Source organism: Hyperolius riggenbachi, chromosome 9 (genome assembly GCF_040937935.1).
Source record: "Hyperolius riggenbachi isolate aHypRig1 chromosome 9, aHypRig1.pri, whole genome shotgun sequence".
NCBI classification, from domain to species: domain Eukaryota; kingdom Metazoa; phylum Chordata; class Amphibia; order Anura; family Hyperoliidae; genus Hyperolius; species Hyperolius riggenbachi.
The window spans coordinates 205,074,115-205,096,901 of record NC_090654.1 but is presented as its reverse complement, the minus strand read 5'-3'; the positions used below and the strand labels follow the sequence as shown (position 1 = coordinate 205,096,901).

The following is a 22,787-nucleotide window of genomic DNA, read 5'->3' as shown; positions in this document are numbered from 1 at the left end:
CGCGACATCTCTAGTTAGCGCATACATGTTTGCAAGCGAACTGAGAGGAAGCATTGATCGAGAGATGCAGGAGGTTGTAGCATGCTGAAGGAGGAGTAGAGTGTGGTGCGCAGGATGGGAGGGGGGCCGTGAGAGGAAAACAAATTCCACCCAATACCAATATGTGAGTTGGTGAGAGAGACAGGTCACTAATACCACTATATGAAGGGCATAAAGGCGTATGTATTATGGTGTCGCCGGGGAGATGGGTGCAGGGTGAGATGAATGACCGCTCACCCTGCCCTGCTGCTGTTCAAATTGCCAGCAATGCTATTCCCACCTCCAAGTTGTAGAAACTCGGAGAAAGATGTAATTCGGGATATGGCAAAAGCTGCATATTCAAATTACTTTGCGTGGGCTGCGCAGCATAGCACTAGTGCTATGACGGTGCCCAGCTTCGGCGCTGAAATGACCTGTTTTGGTAAAGAGGCCTCCTAATAATACTGCTATCTCAGGGGCGCAAAAGCCATCTAATATCACATTATGAAGCACAATTTCCACCTTGTACCACAAGTGGAAGGGGAGGGGGCAGAAAGATTACCTAATACCACTGCTATGTGGGGGTGGGGGAGACAAGGGCCACCTAATGCCACTATAGGGGAGGAGGCCATGTTCAGTGCAGAGGACCCCATTTCAACCGAAAAGTGGCCCTCAAGAGGGCTATCCACTACACCATTGTTTCTCAAACCTGTCCTCGTGGCTCCCCAGCAATGCATGTTTTCTCACCTATGCACAGGTGGGGTAATTAGTGTCTCAGCTAGTTGGATTCCATGTAGCTGAGTCACTAATTACCCCACCTGTGCATAGGTAAGGTTGCCTGCAGGACATGCACCATTGGGGAGTCAAAAGGACGGGTTTGAGAAATACTGCACTACACCACTAATGTAGTGAACTATCTCCAGACAGCAAAGAGTCTAACCTAGTTGAAATTCCTTATGCTGATGTCCATTGCTCAGATTAACTAACTAGCTGTAAATATATCATGTTGATGAAAAATTGGCATCTGCATAGTCAGTTCTAATCAGACTTGCTATTTCGCTGTTAGCAGTAGGTAGACTATTGGTACATGTAAATATCGGGGTATTTCCTCCTACTCATTTGATCTGAAAATGTTGCTCTAGAACCAGCTTCTGGCACACAAAAAGGTGAGCAGTGAGAATGAGAAACTTTACAGATGCTTTGAAACATTGTTACCAGGGTGACTTTGCTTTATGACAGGCTGCTTTCTTTATTTATATTGTGCTTTATACAAATGCATTATTTATCAGGTTTTTATGTTTTTTTAACATATTATACCAATTAATCACAGGGTGCTATGAGAAACTGAGTACAAAGATCACTAATGAAAACACATTTACTGGATAAGAACCAAATGTTCACCCTTTGCCCCAAGACTAACCAGATCAAGTGACACACCAGAGAGACATTTATTAAGGGCCTGTTTCCACTAGCCGCAAATTCGCATCACATCAAAGCTGGCGTCAATAGATGTCAATGGAGTAGTTTCCATTGCAGGCAAATTTTGCGATGCGATGCGACCCAGGAAAAGAATCAGATGCATGCTGCAGATATCCACAGTACGCATCCGATTCCCTTAGGTCAGTGATTGGCAAACTTGGCTCTCCAGCTGTCAAGGAACTACAAGTCCCTCAATGCATTTCAGGAGGCTGACAGCCACAGTCATGATTCATAAAGGCAAATGCATTGTGGGACTTGTAGTACAGCTGGGGAGTGAAGTTTGCCTATCACTGCCCTAGGCAGTAACAGACGGCCACACCTGGACTTCCGGTACACAACCAAAAGTCGCCCACAGCTATGTGCAATCACATCCACGCAATGGAAACGGGCCCTAAGGGAAAACCATGCATCCATTTTAAGTGGCAATACAGAGCCCTCTGCAAATGTAATGACTCTATAATTTATTTATTTTCCATTTATTTGATGCCTGATTCACTAAACTTTGCATTATGCTGGCACTGCAAGTAAAGTCAAGTGTAGCTGGCATTACGCAAACTGTAAAACGCCTTTTACGTAAATTGTATAAGTGCACAGTGAATACAATGCATAAGTTACCCTGTTGACCTCGACATTACATTACTATGCAAGATGGCTACTTTCACAGTAGCTGTTGTTACCAGGGGGTGAACTGAAAATGACATTGCTTGTGGTCAAAGAAAGGCAGAATAGCTACATAAGAAATGAGAATTTGGATATTTATCAATAAGGTTTTAAAAAAAAAAAATTAAGAAAAAAATAAAATAAATATATATATATATATATATATATATATATATATATATATATATATATATATATATATATATATATATTAATCACAAATCGCAGCAGCAATCAAATACCAGCAGGAGAAAGCTCTATTAGTGAGAAGAAAAGGAGGTAAAATTAATTTAGGTGCTAAGTTGTATGACTGAGCAATAAACCGTTGTGAAGTGCCGCATTGTGCCAAATCATCTGGTCCCTAGGGGGGTATGAGCCTCTGGTCCTCAAGTGGTTGAAGGACAACTGAAGTGAGAAAGATATAGAAGCTCCCATATTTATTTCCTTTTAAGCAGTCACAGGGCTGGCAGCCCTGCTGGACTATTTGTGTCTGAACAGCAGAAACAAGCATGCAACAAGCATGCATTTTTGACAAAAATTTCGGAAACGCCTGATCTGCTGCATGCTTGTTCAGGGTCTATGGGTAAATGTATTAGAGACAGATGATCAACAGGATAGCCAAGCAAATGTTATTGCTTTAGGCTTCTTGCACACCAAGACGTTGCATTAGGTGCCACGTTAAGGTCGCATAACGTGCACCTAACACAACGTATGGTGCTGCAAGAGCCGACGGTAGAGTGAGCCGCGTTAGGCGGCTCGAGTCCTATAATGTCTCCCAGAGTGGCGCTGATTGGCCAGCGGGTCCACGTGATGCGGAGCGAGACACTCCGCATCACGTGGTCCCGCCGGCCAATCAGCGCCCGCCAGTGCAGTGAATATTAAGTAGCCATGTGCGCGGCTACTGTAGCTGGCTCTCCCCGCCTCCTCTCCGCCCCCCACTGCGCATGTGCAAACAGTCTAACGCGGCTATAGCCGCTCCAACGCCGTAGCATGCTGCACTTTGCACAGAACGTGCAGCGTTACATGTAACGCAACGTGGGCTGTGTGAACAGCCCACTTGTGTTACATTGCTGTGCGTTGGGGGAGCGTTACAGGCGCACTAACGTGCGCCTGTAACGTCTTGGTGTGTAAGCAGCCTAAAAGGAAATAAATATGACAGCCTCCATATTCCGCTCATTTCAGTTGTACTTTAAAAGGAACCCGATGTGTGAGACCTATGGAAGCTGACATGTTTATTTCCTTTTCAACAATACCAGTTCCCTGGTAGTCCTGCTGGTCAGTAGGGACTCAATCACACACCTGAAACAAGCATGCAGCTAATCTTGTCAGATTTGGCATAGACAGCTGATTGGCATGCTTGTTTAGGGTTTATAGCTTAAAGTATTGGAAGAAGTGGGTAAACAGGAGGACAGCCAGGCAATGTTCATTATTTTAAAGAAAATAAACATGTCGTCCACCATATCCCTCTTACCACACCTTTCCTTTAAGTTGTAAGGATGTTTATCTTGTATACAGTGATGATGGCTTTTGTACAGATCTAGCACATCTCTCTTACTGTATGTATCCTCCCTTCCTGCCCCTCTTGCAGCCCACTGTGTCAGCTCATCCATCAGTGGCTTGTCGGGGTCAGTGAGAAGTACTATTTCTATTGCAGTAAATTATACATTTTTTTTTTTTGGTAAAACAAATACTTATGAACATTAATTAGCAGTAAATGATATGTTTTGTTGAACCTACGTAAACTTACAATTTTCGGGCCATCAAAAACAATTGTGATTTCATTGCTATGAATGCAGTTTACTGGAAATTTCGTCCTTCCCACAAACAACTAATCAGTCCAATATATCATAGTTTCCACTATGGAAGAGCTCCTTTAAAGAGGAACTCCAGGGAACATTTTTACTGTTGGCAGGTGATGTAGCTGCTGCATGGTTTTTTGGCAGTTGGAAACAGCTGTAAACAGCTATTTCCCACAATGCAGCAAGGTTCACAGATAGAGATGGCCCCAACCGTTCGCCCGCGAACGGTTCCAGGCGAACTTTAGGTGGTTCGCGTTCGCCGGCGAAGGCGAACTTTTGCGGAAGTTCGATTCACCCCCATAATGCTCCATTAAGAACAGCTTTGACCCTCTACATCATAGTCAGCAGGCACATTGTCGTCAATCAGACTGCACTCACTCCTGGAGCCCCACCCCCCCCTTATAAAAGGCAAGGTTCTCCTGCCGTTTTACTCACTCGTCTGCCTACAGTAATTAGTTAAGGGACAGCTGCTGACAGACTCTGCTAGGGAAAGCTTAGTTACGCTCTTGTAGGCTTGTTAACTTGCTCCTGGCTGATTGTTATTCCTTATATTGCACCCCCCACAGCTCCCCCCTCCTCCTCCGGAGGAGGGTCTTGTCTTCCAGGGAATTGAAGGATTTCAAAAGCCAGCATACATATCTTGGCCGGGAATTGAACCCAGGTCTAAGTGCTTGGTAGGCAACTCTCTTCACCACTATATCACCACCAACACTACATGCTGAAGCCAGCCTAGCATGTACCATTATGATATATCCAAGAGAAAAATGAGCTTGCTTGGGGATGTGTAGGATTTCAAAAGCCAACTCACATGCATTGGTCAGGAATCGAACCCAGGCCTACCGCATGGTAGACTGCTATCCACACCATTATACCACCAACACAACACACTACGATGCTACATCTGGCTTTTGAAATCCTACAATTCCCTGGAAGACAAGAGCCTCCTCCGGAGGGAGTAAGGGAGTAGGCAGGATTACACTTACTGATGTTGTAAAGTAGTGTAGGCCTGCAATTGAACATTTAATGAGATTTCTGACCTTAAAACACTGCTTTGTGTCAAATCTAGAATTTTTTCTGGCACTTTTGAGGTCTATTCCACTCAACCATGTCTTCCTCCAGGTATTAGACCCCTTGAAACATCTTTTTCATCACTTTTCTGGCCAGCATGAGTGTTTCCAGTTTTCAAAGTTTGCCTACCCATTGAAGTCTATTGCGGTACGCGAAAGTTCGCGCGAATCGAACCTTCCCCGAAAGTTCGTGAACGGGGTTCGCGAACCGAAAATCGGAGGTTCGCGACATCTCTATACACAGATACGAAACTGCCAAGAGTACGTACTTTTCTTGTTTCTTGTGGGAGGGGTTTCACCACAACATCAGTCATATAGCGTCCCCTGCTGGTCTGTTTGTGAAAAGGAACAGATTTCTCATGTAAATGGGGGTATCGGCTACTGATTGGGATAAAGTTCAATTCTTGGTCGGAGTTTGTCTTTAAGCAGGACACGTTATAATACACTAGTCAACTAGGCCTGTTTGAAAAAACGTCTGCGCGCACGAACCTACTTACACCACTGCGCGTCCGCCTGAGCGCGACAACGCCTGTCTGCGGCTTCACTTACTGCCTGACACGGATGCAGCCCAATGACGCAGATCCATGGACTTTTATTGGGTAGGATGTCATATGTCTTCACTGCATACACTTTACAATTTCCTTGGCTTAAACTGTTAGTGACAGTCTTGGCTAAAAATCTGACCCCTGACGTCATTGGCCTCCCTTGTAGCAATCTGTGGGGCAGGTCGCCCGTGGTTATTGTGGCGATATCAGTCCAGCATGTAGCACTGATAAATCTCGGGGCAGAGTACTCTGCAGGAGTCAGCTATTGTTCCTAGCCACATGGCTCATTAATATTCACTGCACACTGTGTTGTTCAAGTAGGAGCTTATCTGTGATCAGGAAGCAGGCAGGACATGACGACACATTTGACAGAAAAACATGGAGCCTGCCATGAGCTGTCAGGAGCATCTATCTCTGCATATACTATATACAAATTCTGTGAAATCCAAACGTGGACAGTGAAATGCATATGTAATGTAAGTACAGCCAATCTTTAGCTACTGATATATGTGTTTATTTTCTCTGAGACCTTATACCTAACAGCTCCTCTTTAACAATTCTTTGCCCATGAGTTATGAACATACTCATACCCAACTTTATAGCATGTTACTAAGGTCTAGGGTCTCCATGGGAACACAGAAACACTGATAGGTTCACATTCATTTGGAGCCCCAATTTATTGATAAATTATCATAAAAGAAATCTGGAGGCTGCCATTGGTGACTTTCTTTTAAAACCGATGCTAGTTGCCTAATTAGAGAAAGTTTTTGGTAAATATAGGTCAATTTATGTCAAGGGATTTCATTAAAAATTATTTTTATATTAATTTCAATAAGTTAGCACTTATGTTTTACTTTGAAAAATAAAAAACTAACACATGTAAAAACTTTACATGTACCATTTGTAGGCATTTATGAACACCTGACTATTTCCTCTGCAACACAGTTCAGCCTGCAACTCTTTATTGATCTGAGACGTACCGGTATCTATGCGCTAGAAAAGCGCTTTACAAATGTTATTGTATTGTAATACTCTTAAAGAGACAATGAAGTGAAAAAAAAATGATATAATGATTTGTATGTGTAGTACAGCTAATAAATAAAACATTAGGAGCAGAGACATAAGTCTAATATTGTTTCCAGTACAGGAAGAGTTAAAGCAGGAGGATTAGCCATACTGTGCCAGGGAAAAAAAACACATATATAAGTAGATAAATACTTGATCTACTTACATAACACATGGTACTGTCCACTGTTTGATTTCAGTGAATAGTAAAGGAAGAGATTTCTGTTCCTGGTGGGAACCATGTCTTTTGCCCACAGTTTGAGGTTAAATACTGATGTCATTTCTTCCCTCAACTTTTTTTTCTTTTTTCCTACAAACGCTGAGTCACCTCAGCCTTGCTTGTAAACACAAGTGAGCAGAGGATCATGTTTCAGCTAGGCAGGGAAATAAAGGGAAGAGGAGAGATAAAAAGACCCCCCAGCCTGCAACCATTTGGTAATAGCACTTAAAGAGCCAGTGCTCCTGAGGTATGTGATAACTCCAAACCATAACAGCAGAAAAAGTTTTGAAAGTGTTGCAGGCTTGGCATCTTTATCACTTAATACACTCAGACCAGTTGCTGTTGAAATTTGATGTTTACGGTGACAATCCCACTTTAAGAAACTCCAGTTGTTATATATGAAAAAGTACCATTGAACTCCAGGACTCTCAAAATCACAGAGAGCTCTGTCTTCTGAAGCTTATCTCAACTGTCAGTCACTGTATTTACTTTTCTCTCCAGAGGACAGCCCAATCGTTCACTGGGCTGCTCTGTAACAATCATTTAGTATGCAGAGTAGTGTGTAAACTGCAAATATTAGAGAATGATGCAATGTTATAAAAAACATATAACTGAAAATAAAAATATGAGAATAATTTTTTTGCTACTAATGTTCTAATAATTGAAAATTGCGCAAAAGGTGGATCAGCGCATCACCAGGCCGCCTCCGAATGGCCTCCAATCAGAGGTGCGCTGAGTCCCCCCAGAAACTGCAAACGCACCTTGAACCCAAACAGAAGCTCTGCATATACACTAAAAGCAAGGCTGCTAAGTGGGAGCAGCTGACCAAAAATGAATTAAATTAGTACATAGCAGAGAAATGAACAGCGCTACTTAAAAACAGATAAGTGCCTACCTGCAAGAGAGTGCAAGCCCCACTTGTGGCATAAAATACACACCTAGCATACACGTAACCTGTCTACCACTGGAGGATGTTGGTTTCCTGTAACAGTGGTAGACAGGTTACGTGTATGCTAGATGTGTATTTTATCCCACAAGTGGGGCTTGCACTCGCTTGCAGGTAGGCACTTATCTGTTTTTAAGTAGCGCTGTTCGTTTCTTTGCTATGTACTAATTTAATTCATTTTTGGTCAGCTGCTCCCACTTAGCAGCCTTGCTTTTGGTGTATATGCAGAGCTTCTGTTTGGGTTCAAGGTGCGTTTGCAGTTTCTGGGGGGGTTCAACGCACCTCTGATTGTAGGCCATTCGGAGGCGGCCTGGTGATGTGCGCTGATCCACCTTTTGCGTAACTTTCGATTTTACTTGGTAGCACACCCAGGCTATGCATATGCACAGGTTAGGATTTAGTTAGTGTTGGGTCCCCTCCCATAGGGGGATGACTTCTCCGCAGTGGGAGGGACGAGTACTTAACAAGTTGCATGCAAGCTGTTACAGGAAACCAACATCCTCCAGTGGTAGACAGGTTACGTGTATGCTAGGTGTGTATTTTATCCCACAAGTGGGGCTTGCACTCTCTTGCAGGTAGGCACTTATCTGTTTTTAAGTAGCGCTGTTCATTTCTTTGCAATGCTCTAATAATTATCCGTACTACACAACCAATTACCGTATTTCGCGCCGTATAAGACGCTCTGGAATATAAGACGCACCCAGGTTTAGAGGGCAAAAACCAGGGGAAAAAAAATACTAAACCTGGTGCGTCCATATTCCAGGAGCGTCTTGTACATGTACTTCTGTGTGTCCTCATGTGTGCTCCTGTGCCCCCATATCCTAATGTGTCCTTCTGTGTGTCCTCCTGTGCCCTCATGTGTCCTTCTGTGCCTCCCATGTGTCCTCCTGTGTGTCCTAATAAGCCCCCCATGTGTCCTTCTGTGCCCCCCATGTGTCCTGTGTCCTCATGTGCCCCCCCCCACGTGTCCTTCTGTGCCCCCCATGTGTCCTCCTGTGTGTTCTCATGTGCCTCCGTGTCCTCATGTGCCCCCCATGTGTCCTCCTGTGTGCTCCTGTACCCCTATATGTCCTCCTGTGCCCCCCATGTGTCCTGTGTGCCCTAATGTGCCCCCATATGTGTGCTCCTGTGCCCCCCATATGTCCTCATTTGCCCCCCATGTGTCCTGTGTGCCCTAATGTGCCCCCATATGTGTCCTCCTGTGCCCCCCATATGTCCTCCAGTGCCCCCCATATGTCCTTTTCCCCCAGCCTTCCTCCCTCCCACCTACCTGCGTCTCCTGGCCCCCCCCCCCCCAGATGGAAGTGTCAATAGCGGCGGCAACTTACCTTTGGCAGGCTCCTGCGCTGATCCTAGATCATTGCGCTGCCCCCCGCTAGCCTCCTCTGCATCCCCCCTGCTTATCTGCCCCCCCCCCCCGGGTGAATTAATAAGTAGCGGTAGCTTACCACCGCAGTGCGCCCGCGATGACTGCAGACGTCCGTCTTCCAGGCACTTCTCGCTCTAGTGGCCGGCTTGAACTGATGATGCGCAGTTCAAGCCGGTCACTAGAGCGAGAAGTTTTTGACACTTCCATCCGGGAGGGGGGGGGGGGGGGCCAGGAGACTCGGGCAGGCATGGGGAAGGCAGGCAGGGAATCCCCAACATGGCGGCGGGTCGGCGGTTTGGAACGGCGGGTGTTATTAAGTTGGGGATTCCCTGCCTTTGCCGTATAAGACGCAGGGACTTTTTCTCCCCATTTTTGGGGGAGAAAAAGTGCGTCTTATATGGCGACAAATACGGTAATTATATCATAATTTTTTTTCCGCTTCAGTGTCTCTTTAAAGGGATACTGTAGGGGGGTCGGGGTAAAATGAGTTGAAGTTACCCGAGGCTTCTAATGGTCCCCCGCAGACATCCTGTGTTGGCGCAGCCACTCACCGATGCGCCGGCCCCGCCTCCGGTTCACTTCTGGAATTTCAGACTTTAAAGTCTGAAAACCACTGCGCCTGCGTTGCCATGTCCTCGATCCCGCTGATGTCACCAAGAGCACACAGCGCAGGCCCAGTATGGTCTGTGTCTGCGCAGTACACTCCTGGTGACATCAATGGGAGCGAGTACAGGCAACGCAGGCGCAGTGGTTTTCTGACTTTAAAGTCAGAAATTCCAGAAGTGAACTGGAGGCGGGGCCGGAGCATCGGTGAGTGGCTGTGCCAACACAGGATGTCTGCGGGGGACCATTAGAAGCCCCGGGTAAGTTCAACTCATTTTCCCCCGACCCCCTACAGTATCCCTTTAAGTATATTCTGTAGTTTAACTAAAATAAAAAATACATACAAAAAAAATTTGAAAATGCTTGTGCCCTAAGTGGACTTTCAGTTGTTACTACAGTTCCGTGTTTTGTTTTTTTAAATGTTTTAATCAGTTTCACTTGTTGCTCATTTTGTTTCTAGAAGTACTAAGGCACAAATGCTTTTATTGAAGATGCCATGTTGATGCACACCGAAAACTTATTAAACAATTCTCATGCCTGTGATAATGAGTAAATGTGGAAAGCGCAGTGCTTTCTGATAGAAGAACTGTACATTACATGTGCTTTAGAAGTGACTTTGCTCACTGTGCATAGCTATTTCCTGGTAACTTTATCATCTGTTTGCCTCCCAAGGTCACAATGACCTTAAAGGCTACCAAGATAACCTCATACACACTGCAGGTTTCATTCTGCTTTCTAATCCTGGACTCTCGCTAGATGCTTGCAGCTGATCACTAGCCATATACATTGCAGAGACAAAGGCCCATATGCAATTAACTTTTTCTCTTGCGTTATCTCATAGGAGCTTATTTTAATCTTCTCTTCAAAATATATTTTCAGCATTTTATAATTGAAAAGTACCCAAAAGTTGCTGAAGAAGTAGTATCAAAATAATTTTGAGTATTTACTTGCTTGCTGGTGCTTTAAAGGGAAGGTTCAGGGAGGGTGGGTAAAACATAAAAATCAATTTCCACTTACCTGGGGCTTCCTCCGGCCGTGGCAGGCAGGAGGTGCCGTCGCCGCCGCTCCGCAGGCTCCCGGTTGTCTCCGGTACCCGACCTGGCCAGGCCGGCTGCCAGGTCGGGCTCTTCTGCGCTCCAAGGCCCGGAACTTCTGCGTCCCACGCCGGCGCGCTGACGTCATCGGACGTCCTCCGGGCTGTACTGCGCAGGCGCAGAACTACTGCGCCTGCGCAGTACAGCCCGAAGGACGTCCGATGACGTCAGCGCGCCGGCGTGGGACGCAGAAGTTCCGGGCCTTTGAGCGCAGAAGAGCCCGACCTGGCAGCCGGCCTGGCCAGGTCGGGTCGGCCACCGGAGACCCCCGGGAGCCTGCGGAGCGGCGGCGAGGGCACCTCCTGCCTGCCACGGCCGGAGGAAGCCCCAGGTAAGTGGAAATTGATTTTTATTTTTTACCCACCCTCCCTGAACCTTCCCTTTAAATGGCATTTTAAGACAAGGGGCCATATGCAATTAACATTTTCTCCTGAGTTTTCACCTAAGAGATAATTTTTCATCTTTGATTTATGCCCAGTGCACACCAAAAACCACTAGCAGATCCGCAAAACGCCAGAGGTTTTTGAAGCAGATTTCAGAGCGATTCTGTTTTCTAAACATGCCTAGCGTTTTTTGGAGCGTTTTGTGTAGCACATTTCAAATATTGTTACAGTAAAGCTGTTACTGAACAGCTTCTGTACCAAAAACACCCGGAAAACCGCTCTGTTCTATCGTTTTTCAGAGCGGTTTTCCACTTTCCTATACTTTAACATTGAGGCAGAAACGCCTCAGAAATCTAAAAAATGCTGCAGCCCCCGAGTTTGCGTTTCTGTAAACAACAACCCGCTCTGGTGTGCACCATCCCATTCATTTTCATTAGTCAAGCGTTTTTCCCCCATTTTAAAAAATGCTCCAGAACCGCTCTGGTGTGCACCAGCCCTACGAATAGCTTTTCAGCACTTTGCAATGGAAAAAGTACCAAAATGTTGGTTAACTACTTAAGGACCGCCTCACGCCAATGGGCATGACTGCAGCGGCAGCCCCAGGACCGCCAATTGATGTCAAGTCCTGGGGCTGCAGTTTCCCAGGGAATGGAGTTCCGTGATTAGCCTGCTAGCCGCCGATCGCGGCTAGCAGGCTGCTTGTAAACGTAAGGGGAAAGAAATCCCCTTTGTTTACAAGCGTACAGCGCTGCTGGGGGCCGCAGCACTGTACGAGATCGGCGATCCCCGGCCTCTGATTGGCCAGGGAGCGCCGTCCTCTCATAGGCTGATGCCTATGAGAGGTGGAACAGGACGGATCGCCGTCCTGTTCCAAATTAGATGACGGAGGGGAGGGAGGAAGGAGAGGGAGGGGGACGGGGACGGGGAGAGAGAGAGCCTCGCTGAGGCTTCAATAAGAAAAAAATAAACAAAGTCTGCATTGATCGGACATGTTCCCTTAGGGACAAAAGAAGGTGAGTCCAATCGCTGGGCTCCCAAGCTGGGCTGTGCAGGAGGCTGAAAAGCATATGGGCCAAAGTGTCTGTCATGTTTATTAGGCTTTTAATCAAGAATATTGAAGCGAATCCCTACACATTGCAATTTCATTCTGCGACATGTTTTTGATTTCTTTTTGGTTTGTTTTTTTTGGTTTGCTATGATAGCTTAGTTGCTATGAGGCTATGAGAGTTCCAGCAAGTGATTGTAGAAATTATGAGGTGTGACTGATCCAGGTCTACAGATGGGATTTTTTACAAACATTAAGACTACTTACACAATAGGACATTGCGTTTGATTCGACGTTAAGGTCGCACAACGCGGCCCTAACGCAGCGCATATACACTTTCACAGTGCGACGTTAAAGTCGCACGTTACAAAATGAATTTACTATGGAAATGGCGCATGCGGAACATTTTAAAAAAGGGAAAAAAAACATTACTGAGCATGTGCAACACAAGTAACGCAGCAGATTCATTGTTAAACGCACAGCATGCAGAACTTTTTAATAACTCTACACGTTACACACTAACGCAACGTGTGCACTGTAAATGTCGCACAGACTTTGCATTGCTGTGTGTTACTCTGCGTTAAAGTATTTTGTAACGTGCGACTTTAACGTTGCACTGTGAAAGAGCCCTAAATGGAACCAGAGAGATATACAATAAACGTTTTTTTTATACATACCTGGGGCTTTCTCCAGCCTCATGTGCACGGATCACACCCACGTCACCGCCCTCAGCCTTCTGTATCACCAGTACCGGGTCCCGTAACTTCGGCCAGTCACAGCCAGTCCGACAGCCGCCGGAGAGATACGTAGAGACCGCACTTCTCTTGCGTCAGACTGGCCGCAACTGGCTGAAGTTACGGGACCCGGTACCGGCGATACAGAAGGCTGAGGACGGTGGCGTGGGAGCGATCCATGTGCATGGAGCTGGAGGAAGCCCCAGATATTTAACTTTTACTGCATATTGTCTATGGTACTTTATACTTTAAAGTGACTTTTACTTTTTCACACACAATATGCAAATGCAAATGTTTTAAAACGCCTATTTTTTGGGGGTTTCCTGCTCTTTATTAAAACAAACGACTTTGATCTTTCCCGGATACAGCAGATTAAACTTTATACTTGGCTAGCCTTATCACTAGCATTTTTTTTTTTTGCTTATGTTAGTAGAAACCAAAAAACATTAGATCAGGGAGGAATGGCAAAATGCTCCAAAACAACTCCTCAGTAGTGGCTGCACCTAAAGAATAACTCATTGTTAATTTCAGAAGAGTAGAGGTGGTAATTTTCTGTTGCATGGGTTCACCAGGGTGAACTATCTCATAATGCCCAGCAATGACCTTTGTTCTGAAGTAGGCTGGCCAATAAGGATTGGGAGTCCTGTTGGCAGGGGCGGCCCTAACATGAAGCAGATTGAATCACATGATTCAGGGCAGCAAGCTGTAGGGGGCAGCATCAGACGTTCTATTTCAGTCTCTCCCTCTGCTCTGCTCTGCTGCTTCTGCCTGACTCGTGGAGCACAGAGCTTGCCTGCTTGCTCTTGACAGTTGTGTGCAAGAGCTTGGTTGATCCAGTGCTGGAGTCAAGCAGCCAAAGGAAGCTTTATTGGTAGTGTTTCCTTCCAGCCTCTATTGCAACACTTTCCATCTTTTTCACCACAACTATGTGTCATTGCTTTATGACACACCACAACAACACATCAACATATGTTTCATCATAATATCACAATGTTGAGTAGTAAATGTGTTTGCCTTCTTAGAAAGACAACCGATGAGGAGCCCGAAGCTGCTAAGCTATGCTACTGTGCGTTACCCTTCTAACGCCCATGTTACTTAGGTCCCACTGACTGTGCAATGCATGCCATGTACTCAGCCTATGATATGGCAAATCTGGTGTGCGCTCCCTGCATTCAGCAGCTTTACCAACAGGAATATGGCCCCATATCCAGTTAAATTATGTTGTCTCACACAATTTAGTTCTGTACTGCAGATTAATGCATTTGAGGCTGGAGTTCTGTTGGGTGCTCACAATGTGATCCGGATTGACATCACTGAGCTATTTGCAGGGTTTGCCGTTACTATTATTTATGCTGGTGTAAACCTGTCACATTACTGGAGTCATAACTGGCAGTTATGAGAGACTTCTGCTTTACAAGAAAGCCTCTATGTTGTGCAGACAGATCCATGCGATAACATCTAAGAGGAAGTGCAAAGCGGATCATACTACTCGCTTTTATTATGTTAACTTGTTCAACCGATTCTACTCTGGACTTCATAGAGGTGCATGCAGTACTGTAAATACAACTAGACTTCACTTATTGCTTGATTGTTCTTGGAAACATTGTCAGAAAACAGCTGAGTACCACCCAAACATCTCTTATGTCAATCAGCAATCTTTGTGCTGGGACTTTATAAATAAGAGAATAATAATAATTATAACCTTATGTTTGCTGTACACGTCTGATGCGTAGGGGCTGATTAACAAAGATTTTTCTGTTGAATTATCTCACCTTACTTATTAACTCACAATTTATCTCAACCTTAAATGATTAAACTCATGATTTATCTCTCCTTATCTAACGTTACTCATGATTTATCTCTCCTTAAGAGACTTAAAGGGACCTGAGCAGCTGCATAAAAGAATACCCACAGCTATTTGGTACAGAGTAGACACTCAACGGCCCCTTATCCATTTCAGACCGCGGGTTGTTTTCACCTTATGGACTAGAGACCTTTTCACATTTTAGCACTCTTCCCTTTCTCTTTCCCAATAACTTTATCACTACTTATCACAACGAATTGATCTATACCTTGTTTTTTCCACCACCAATTTAGGCTTTTTTTTGGGTGGTGCATTATGCTAAGCATTATTTTATTCTACATGTAATTTAATGGGAATAATAAGAAAAAAAATGGAAAACATTCATTATCTCTCAGTTTTCTGCCATTATAGTTTTTAAAATAAAACGTTCTATTGTGGATAAGAGCCACACATTTTATTTGCCCATTTGTCCCGGTTATTGCAACGTTTAAATTATATCCCTAGTACAATGTTTGTTGACAATATTTTATTTGGAAGTAAAGGTGCATTTTTTTCAGTTTTACATCCATCACTTATCACAAGCCCTAAATTTAATAATAATAATAATAATAATATACCCTCTTGACATATATATATATACAAAATTATTCTCTAATGTATGTAGGTGTAATATTACTATTTGGCCACAAGATGTCCTCGCGCACTGTTTCTTATTCACGTACAAGAAGTACGCTAAATAGGAAGTAATGCGTGGCTGTTACATTTCGGAAGTGATGCAGGCATCTCATTGAGATCACGGGGGCCTAAGGGGAGATGAATGAATGGGAAAAAAGTTCCCATTCATTAATCTAACGATTGGCGGTGGAAACGAGCCAGCGGGAGGCAGCGCGGTGACACCAATTGAGAATAATCACTGTTTTGGCTTTAGGGGACTTTTCCTTCCCCTGCCACCAATCCCCTTTGTCACTGGGGCCATCGCGATCGCGGGCTTCTGCCCGCACAGGCCCGCAGACTTTACGGACGTGAACTTCACATCCCTGCGGCTACAGCAGCACCTGTCGTTGACGCTATTAATTACATTGGATTCGGCGACTCTAAACTAAAGTCGCACTGTGACCCGTAGTAGGAAGCCTGGGGGTCCTCTCTGAGCATGTGTAGGCTTCCTGGTTTCTTCCCCCTCCCTCTGCCACAAGTAATATTGTGGTTCACGTGTGGAGGGGAGGAAGAAGCCAGGAAGCCTGCACATACGCAGAGAGGACCCGCAAGCTTCCTTTTCTGGCGCGACTTTGTCAGTCACCAGTTACAATGTAATGTATATTGGCCAGCCCGGGAGCAGGAGCACTTACATAAGGGGTCGATGAGTGTCTACTCTGTACCAAATAGCAGTGGGTATGTGTAACGGCATACACACGGCTTCTGCTCAGGGTCTCTAATACATGAGTCAAGTTTAAAAAAATCAGATTTCTTACCTTGGGCTTCCTCCAGCCTCTGGAAGCCTATGTGTCCCACACTGCAGCTCCACTCCCAGCCAGTCTCCTGGGGTCCCCTTCGTAGTGGACCCAGTCAGATTGGCAATTGTGAGCGCGTGGCCGTTCCATAGCCAAGGGCATTCTGAGCAGGCGCAGAAGCAGCCAACCTGGCCAGGTTGACGACTACTACGGAGGGGACCCCGGGAGACTGGCTGGGAGAGGAGCTGCCGCGAGGGACACACAGGCTTCTAGGGGCTGGATGAAGCTCCAGGTAAGTAAATCTGTTTTTTTTTTCTTTGTTTTGAATTTTTGTCTCATGCATCCTTTAACTCATAGTTTATCTCTCCTTATTTGACTTAACTAATGATTTATTTCACCAAGGAGTTGATGCAGAAAAGCCGGTAACATTGCACAATGTGCGGCAATGTCGCCAGCCTATACTAAACCTAGTAACGGTCATTCAGCTGACAGTGCAAGAGCGTTACCATAGCAATGCACATAGTGTATGTGCGGTACGGGGTAGCATACTGCACGCTACACTACTGCTGTACCGCGTGTGCTCTGTGTACGTGCATTGCTATGGTAACACTCTAGTGCTATCAGCGAAATGAGTGTTACTAAGTTCAGTACAGGTCGGTGATATTGCCGTGCTGCGTGCAATGTTACCGGCTTTTCTGTTGCAACCCCCTTGGACCATATCCTATTGTCTTTTCTGCAAGGAGACATTTTTAAACCTTACCAATAAAATACTTTAACTGCTCCGTCCGCCCCCTTGGCATAGCAACAGAATGCAAAGACGGCTACACAGCTGACTTCACATCTGTGCAGCCGGTCCCAGGGATGTCGCCCAAGCAGAGTGGGTGATTTTACTCAAAGGTGTGTATGCACCTTTAGGAGAAAATGTTAATTGGATAAGGACCTGATGAAGGGCCGAGCCCGAAACATGTAGTGTAATGACATGCAGTAAAGTGAACGCTTGTTCAATCCAGTGGAGTGCATCCTTCTGTGTTTAATAGAGTTTCACTGTGTGGAGCAGGAGTGGTGTACCTGCCTGAGGGACGCGCCGGCCAGAACTCTCTTAAATCAGGATTGAGTATAACCTGGAGTGATCAGCCAGATCGTATTGTAATTGGATAATGACCTGTACTTGTTTATCTCATGAATTACAGTATATCTCCATATTTATTTTTCTCTTGCATTAGTTCTCCTTAGGGTTAAGCTGAAAAATAAGTAAGCTTTGTGAATCAATATTTATATCTGTTTTATCCCCTGAATTGTTTCTCCTGATGTGTTTATCTTATGCATTAGCTCTCACAGTCAAGGTTAAAAAAATAAGCTTTGCAAATCAACCCCTATATGTTTTATTTCCTTTTGCTGCAGGTCCACCATGGCGGAGTGCAAATGTATTCTGTGGTGCATATTTTGGGTAATCATCTTGATCTTTTTGGGTTGGCCAATAAGCATCTTCCTGGGAGGTCTCTATGGGTTCCTGTCGCCTCTTACCACATGTATTGGACTGGATCAGGTGACAGACTTGCTGCTGCAGGGAGTAAACTTGGGTCGCACATGCGCAGAAAATGCACGTACGGGCAAATCTCTGTGCTGAAAGGAAGAGGAGGACCAACAGAGACCCAATCAAAGTTTCATCTCACACCTTAAGACTTAACCAATCCCTATCAGAGATCCGTGTCGGTGATACTACAGAATATAACCTCTAAAAGTCGGTGCTTTCAAGTCTTTGGACATGTGACCCAGGAAGAGTATTTTTCACATCAAAGCTTTGTCTCAGATCTGGATATATGTTTGTAAAGCCTATGTGATTTATCCATCTGTCTGTGCATTTTGTCCATCATTGCGTGACTGGACTGCAGTTTTCTCTTTATAATAAAATAAGGAAACACAGAAAGCAAAGCTCATTTGCATCTTTATTAATCAGATGCAATAAAATACCTTCGTAATGCATATTGAGATAGGAGATCTGCTTTTTAGCATAGCCTTGTTATAAAACATTCCTGTTGCAAACAGTTGGCTTCCACCCTGCACTGATTACTGCTGAAACTGGCTACTATGCACAACACTAGCACGTCTCCACCTAATGGGTTTACTCAATGAGCCAGCGAGAAAAGAGGCAATTTTCCAGAACTCATAAAACAATTTTCAGTTCATTAAAGTGAACCTGTGGTAATATTTATATAATGCCAGCTCTGTGCAGGTTGGCATTATACAGCCTTATTACATTTTTCTTTGCATTGGAGAAACAAAAGGTGTGTGCTCCTACCGAGTAGCACCTGACTTATGAAAGCTGCAGAAATGCCTCTGGGCAAATTTAAAGAGGAACTTTAGCAACAAAGGGGAAAAAATAAATCAATACATTGCAAAGTGAGAAGTTAAAAAATAGAGAAGCGAGATCAAGAAATGGTTGATATTCGTCATGTAATTTGTTCATATTGTTTGATCCATATTCAGCCTGCACTTTTACAACTGGCAAAAAAAAAGACAGCACTAACTGCAATTATTTATAACCACACCCTCTACCAGTCCGACAGACTTAAAGGTTGTTTGTTTTTTTTTTTTTTAGATTTACATATGCACAGAGTCATACCGGTTGCTTGGCAGTTGGAAATTGCTATTATTTCCCACAATGCAACAAGGCTCACAGACAGGAAACTGTCACGCCCTAGGTCCTGGCATCACACTGTGGGAGGGGTCTCACTACAATATCAGCAACATAGCGTGAGCAGAGTGCCTGCTCCCAGATTAAGCACGCTATAGTGTGCAAGGACACTAATTAAGGCATGTTAAGTTTTATAGTGCACGTAACAGCTGATAACTCATTGGCCCAATAGGCTGTCTGTCACAGCTAGCCTATTGGGCAAAGGAGTTATCAGAGTGCGGGGATCAGGTCCTTTAATGTGACTGGACCCGCTGGGGCTTGGTGGGAGGAGTGGAGCGGACGTTAAATTATTAGCGTTCGCTATGCTGCAATTCAGTAGCATAGCGTGCGCAGGGTGCTCACTCCCAGATTAACCACTTCGGCCTTCAGTGTCCTTTCACCTTATGCATCCGAGCAACTTTCACCTTCCATTCATTCGCCAATAACTTTCACTACTTATCACAATGAATTGATCTATGTCTTGTTTTTTCCGCCACCAATTAGGCTTTCTATGGGTGGTACATTTTGCTAAGAATTATTTTTTTCTAAATGCATTTTAAGGGGAATATTAAGAAAAAAATGAAAAAAATCATTATTTCTCAGTTTTCAGCCAATATAGCTTTAAAATAATACATGCTCCATAATTAAAACCCACGTATTTTATTTACCCATTTGTCCCGGTTATTACACCATTTAAATTATGTCCCTATAACAATGTATGCCGTCAATATTTTATTTGGAAATAACGGTACCTTTTTTTTCAATTTGCTTCCATCAAAATTTACAAGCTTATAATTTAAAAAAATATAGTAATATACACTCTTGACATGCATATTAAAAAAAAGTTCAGACTCTTAGGTAACTATTTGTTGTTTTTTTATATATATATATATATATATATATATATATATATATATATATATATATATATATATATATATATCCGGGACAAGGTCCTCCAGCATCCAAGGCTGAGACACCAAAGTGCACCCCCCCATCCCATCCCTCCAACCCCAGCCATCATACACTGATTGCTATTAGACTAAGACACACACACACACCTTAATCTCTAGTTATCTGGCTTGCAGTGACTGCCTTGCATCACCTTCTCACCTTCTCTTTTTTCCCTTTTTTTAAACACAATAGGGGAATGATAGCTGAGCGAGTTGTGTGCCCCTCCTACACTGCGCCCTGAGGCTGGAGCCTCTCTCGCCTCTGCCGTGTGTGTGTGTGTGTGTGTGTGTGTGTGTGTGTGTGTGTGTGTGTGTATATATACGATCTTACGAATTATTGCTGTCATTATTGTTATTTACTGTGTTAGGTGTTGGAGGTTAGTTTCACTTGTATTATTGGTGATTCTGCAGATCATCAATGATCAGGTGATATCTGTATTGTTGGTGATACCGCAGATCACCAATAATCAGATTCTCTCTGTTCGCTATATATTATATATATATATATATATATATATATATATATATATATATATAAATATATAGCGAACAGAGATCTGCGGTATCACCAACAATACAGATATCACCTGATCATTGATGATCTGCAGAATCACCAATAATACAAGTGAAACTAACCTCCAACACCTAACACAGTAAATAACAATAATGACAGCAATAATTCGTAAGATCGTATATATACACACACACACACACACACACACACACACACACACACACACACACACACACACACACACACACACACACACACACACACACACACACACACACACACACACACACACACACACACACACACACACACACACACACACACACACACATACAGGGCAGAGGCGAGAGAGGCTCCAGCCTCAGGGCGCAGTGTAGGAGGGGCACACAACTCGCTCAGCTATCATTCCCCTATTGTGTTTAAAAAAAGGGAAAAAAGAGAAGGTGAGAAGGTGATGCAAGGCAGTCACTGCAAGCCAGATAACTAGAGATTAAGGTGTGTGTGTGTGTGTGTGTCTTAGTCTAATAGCAATCAGTGTATGATGGCTGGGGTTGGAGGGATGGGATGGGGGGGTGCACTTTGGTGTCTCAGCCTTGGATGCTGGAGGACCTTGTCCCGGATATATATATATATATATATATATATATATATATATATATATATATATATATATACATATATATACAGTGGGTTGCAAAAGTATTCGGCCCCCTTGAAGTTTTCCACAATTTGTCACATTAATGCCACGAACATGCATCAATTTATTGGACTTCCACGTGAAAGACTAATACAAAGTGGTGTACATGTGAGAAGTGGATCGAAAATCCTACATCATTCCAAACATTTTTTACAAATAAATAACTGCAACGTGGGGTGTGCGTAATTATTCGGCCCCCTGAGTTAATACTTTGTAGAACCACCTTTTGCTGCAATTACAGCTGCCAGTCTTTTAGGGTATGTCTCTACCAGCTTTGCACATCTAGAGACTGAAATCCTTGCCCATTCTTCTTTGCAAAACAGCTCCATCTCAGTCAGATTAGATGAACAGCGTTTGTGAACATCAGTTTTCAGATCTTGCCACTGATTCTCGATTGGATTTAAATCTGGACTTTATGGCTTTATGTTTAGGGTCATTGTCCTGCTGGAAGGTGAACCTCTGCCCCAGTCTCAAGTCTTTTGCGGTCTCCAAGAGGTTTTCTTCCAAGTTTGCCCTGTATTTGGCTCCATCCATCTTCCCATCAACTCTGACCAGCTTCCCTGTCCCTGCTGAAGAGATGCACCCCCCGAGCATGATGCTGCCAACACCATATTTGACAGTGGGGATGGTGTGTTCAGAGTGATGTGCAGTGTTAGTTTTCCGCCACACATAGCATTTTGCATTTTGGCCAAAAAGTTCCATTTTGGTCTTATCTGACCAGAGCACCTTCTTCCACATGGTTGCTGTGTCCCCCACATGGCTTGTGGCAAACTGCAAACGGGACTTCTTCTGCTTTCTATTAACAATGCCTTTCTTCTTGCCACTCTGCCATAAAGGCCAACTTTGTACAGTGCATGACTAATAGTCAGAGGCGTAGCTAGGGTTTTCAGCGCCCGGGGACAAAGACTATTAATGCGCCCCCCAAAGTCAAGGTTGCGCCGCGCCAAAAAGGGGCGTGGTCACATAATAAATGTGCGCGCCGCGCCAAAAAGGGGCGTGGTCACATAATAAATGTGGGCGTGGTTATGGGTGGAGCCAAATGTATATGGAGGTTAGCAGGCTCACGCTCACCCACCCTCCCTCAGTATGTACCTTCCAGCATGTTCCAAGACAAATTCAGCAATCATGAGCCCCCCCCCCATCAAGACAAATTCAGCAATCATGAGACCCCCAACATAACCAACTCAGCAATCATGAGGCCCCCAACAAGACAAATTTAGCAATCATGAGGCCCCCAACAAGACAAATTCAGCAATCATGAGGCCCCCAACAAGACAAATTCAGTAACCATGAGGCCCCCAACAAGACAAATTCAGCAGTCATGAGTCACATAAATAGACAGCATTTCACATAAATAGGTAGAATGCCCCCTTAATATGGTAGACACCTCTCACCTGGCAGCAGTTCTCCAAAATACACTCAATCTGACGTGGTTCCCCAAAAATAGGTAGCCCCAGGTCTATAGTTGTCCCCAGAATAGGTGGCCAGCAGTATAGATGTCCCCAGAATAGGTGGCCAGCGGTATAGATGTCCCCAGAATAGGTGGCCAGCGGTATAGATGTCCCCAGAACAGGTAGCCAGGGGTAGAGATGTCCACAGAACAGGTAGCCAGGGGTATATGTGCCCAGTATATGTAGGCAGGGATATGTGTGCCCAGTATATGTAGCCAG

At 44.4% G+C, this 22,787-nt stretch overlaps 1 long non-coding RNA gene across 1 annotated transcript in view; it reads left to right on the top strand.

The window, feature by feature from the left end:
* The window catches only part of LOC137531833 (uncharacterized), a 28,314-nt gene extending 10,103 nt beyond the window's left edge, over positions 1-18,211 (top strand). The window contains exon 2 of the long non-coding RNA XR_011023783.1: positions 17,681-18,211. This is a non-coding gene — a long non-coding RNA (uncharacterized lncRNA). The remainder of the gene's footprint in view (positions 1-17,680) is intronic.
* The last annotated feature ends 4,576 nt before the right edge of the window (positions 18,212-22,787 follow it).